Below are 3,455 nucleotides of genomic sequence, written 5' to 3'. Positions count from 1 at the left end.
CGGCGGAGCGCCCGCCTACCCCGCGCCACTCTATGGTGCACGCCCGGCCGGAGCCGGCAGCGAGAGGCGGCTCCGGGAGCCGCGAGGGGAGGGACAGAGCGGCCCCCGCCCGCCCCGCCGGGCGCGGCCATGGCAGCCCGCGGGCCGGGGCCGCCGCCGAGCCGTGTTCCGATGTGCCACATCTACACGGAATGGTTTGGTTTCTGTTTTCCACCCAAACATCGTTGAGTTTTGGGATTGCTCCATTTACAGCGGGTTTAGCGATACTCCTCAATGGTAAACATGGCTGGTGTGATAACCGGGGGAAATCGAGCTTAAACTTTGTGCTGTTTGACTGTAATGCAGTATGTAACACCAGCCTGGTTGGTTTGCAGGTGCTCATTCACACATGAAGCAAATTCCTATCCCGAACACTGTACAAAAAAATCCCAGTACTTGTTTTACTTACACTGTTCTCTCCTTCACGGCGTTCCCTGTGGTTCTGCGAGAGCCCCGGCCGCTGTCACCGCTGAAGGGCCCAGTGGGATCCTCGGAGTTCTCGGAGCTGTCAGGCAAACCCGGAGTGTAAATGACACCTACAGTTAGGTTACAGACACAGTTCTCATGGGGAAACAGTGTTACATAGCCCAAAGTCCAAATGCAACACTGTCAAAACTAAAACACGTATTAGTAGGAGTACCGGAAAGGCTTTTTCCAACCTTCCAGCTGCAAGAACTGTGTTCAGGAAAGTTCCTGGACATCTATCCATGCATTTTGAGAGGGCAGCTTGTGTGTGACCTAGCAGCAAATCTTTTGACTTAGAATTCTGAATACCAAGAAACACATTTCTGTTATGTCTGTATTCCCACCATTAAGCAAACAGGGCTGCAGCTCACAACAGGAGAATGTGGGAGTGAAACAAATGCTGCTGAAGGCAGATTGGCATTATCTGCAGTTCACATTGTGCTCCTATTATCAACTGAGCATTGATGGGATCTGAGTAAGAGCAAGATAAAAGCCAGTGAAAGCACAAGCAAGTTCAATTTCCTAGAACAAAATGTAATGTTATAACTGAAAGTTCTGATTCACACTTCCTTCCTGGAAGAGTTAGAAGATGGCATTTCAGTCTTCCTTAGAAATTAAGGTTTTATTTTAAATAATTCCATGGATTTCCATATAGATGTTTTGTACTATCACCACCAGAGGAACAACTGTGTCAGTTTTTCTTTCACTGAATTAGAACACTGTGGTGGACACAAGATTTTGCACACATGCACTGCTATCACAAACAACTGCTAAGCATTTGAAGAAATTATAAGAAATTGACACAGACAATGCCAAATTACTGACTGCCATCCACACAGGGACAGGTGGGAGTTAGTGCTCCCATGACTGTCACTCCTTTCCTTTGGCAGGATTTAGTGCAAGGGGTGAAAGAGTCTCCAGAAATTTCAAATCCTTTGCTATTGAGGCAAAAATTTTCCCAAGTCATGGCTGAATCAGATCACTGACCAATTGTCACACAAAACATTCAGGGAAGCCACAACCCTTCCAAAGAAGTCCCATTCAGCCAGAAAGGGATGTAAGGAAGGGCGCCTGGGGTAAGGGCAGAGGCCAGTCCTGGCAGTGCCCTGCCTCTGCAGTGCCCAGGAGCAGATGCTTAGGAAAAGATAACAGCAGCACTGTGCCTGTGCATCCTCCCAGATTCCTGCAATCTGCAGCTCAGCTGCTTCCTGAGCCAGAAGTTTTATCTTGATGGTTCTCTCTTCCATGAATTTTTCTTCTAGCTTTTTGAACCCATCTCAGCTTCTGGCATTAAAGAGCATCCTGTGACAATGAGTGTTACAGTGCATTAGTCACTTGAGGAAAATGTACTTTTGTTACCTTTGAAACCTGTTATGAGACTCATTATGAAAGTGCAGTTCCCAGGAATGCCAGGCAACAGAACTGGAATTGTTTGGGGTGTGTGACTGAGAAATGCTGCACTGCAGACCCTACAGCAAATGCAGCCCCCACAACACATGCTCCATGTTTTTAATTTCTCACACCAATATCAGCAGAGGTGCAAACAGAAGAATTGCTTGTACTGAGGAACAGTGGTTAAATAGTCTAGAAATGTTCATGCTGTGAACAGCACTCTGACTGTGAATCACTCATTCCCAGAATTATTATTTTTGAAAGAATTTTGTTTCATTTTTTCCTTGGAAGTTCCAATGCTTTTGCTTAAAGTTCCTGATACACCAGGATTTACATTATCAAAAGGACAAAAGTGCTTCCTTGAATTCAAATCTTAACTTTGTGTAGAGTCACATCTTAGTAAGTCAGAAATACTTCATACATTCAGCAAAAGACATTATGTGTCTTTTGTTCCTGTTCTTACCAGAGAAAATGGTGATACTGATTATAATAAAATAATATTTTATTAAATATTAAATAAATACAGCCATAAACTGAAACTTAAATTGAGTTTTAATAGATAAACCAATTCCACATTCCTTGGCATTACTTTCCTTAAGATATGCTGCATAAAACAGTTTTTATTTTTCGGTTGTGAGATCCATTTAAATATTGATCCAAAGTATTTGTGTATGCTTTGCCAAGTTACAGTACATGGCTCCAGATCCAAACCTTTTAGAAATAAATCCACTGCACACTGTGGGTGACATCCTATTTTAAAGAATTAGGAAAGAAAAAAAATACTTTGAATGTAGATAGTGGGAATGTCAGATGAAGTAATTTAGATATTCCCTGGGTTTATTTGTAAGATTTGGGTGTGCTGAAAGACAGAAATTTAAGGGTGAAGTTCCCATTGATTTGATCAAAATACTCTTTTGTGTAGGGCTTTATGTATGGAGCCACCAATGGGAAGAACCACTCCAACATCTCAAATTTCCTCATTTTTGCAGACATGCTGCATCAGGAATCAGAGATGTCAGGTCCATGGAAAGCTGGTGTCACTGATGGGCCCTTCTGAGACCCACAGCTCAGAGCTGGAGCCTGGGCAGGGTAGGAACAGGAAGCCACTATCTGTGCATGCACCAGGATTTACAGACACAAGCTGCTTTACAAGAAAATCTGCAACAGATAAGTATTTTCCCTTGCTGCAAAAACCACCCAAGCCTCATTTTCAGTGACATACTACAGGAAATGAAGATTATATTTGATTTATAGTAGTCTCAGAGGAACAGAAGTGTTTCTTTTGCATTTACCAGCATATACAAGCCCTCCATTTCAAGATACTACTTATGGCAATGAAGAAACAATAAGAAAAGCCTTCAAATATTCTCCAGTATAAGAGACATTTTGCATTTTTCTACCTATATCAGTCATCTTTTCCTCTTACTGGAACAAAGTTCCCTTTTAAGAAGGAAGTCAGGACTGTCCAAGCAGATGTGTGTTATTCCTGAAAGCAGAGCTTGGCTGAGATGTGCAGCAGCTGCACTGCCAAGGAGAGGTCCCAAACTTCCCACATCTCA

This window comes from Melozone crissalis, unplaced genomic scaffold, assembly GCF_028551555.1.
Source record: "Melozone crissalis strain CALT ecotype California unplaced genomic scaffold, PUWL_Pcris_2 ptg000063l_1, whole genome shotgun sequence".
NCBI classification, from domain to species: domain Eukaryota; kingdom Metazoa; phylum Chordata; class Aves; order Passeriformes; family Passerellidae; genus Melozone; species Melozone crissalis.
Note: the sequence above shows the minus strand (reverse complement) of the source record.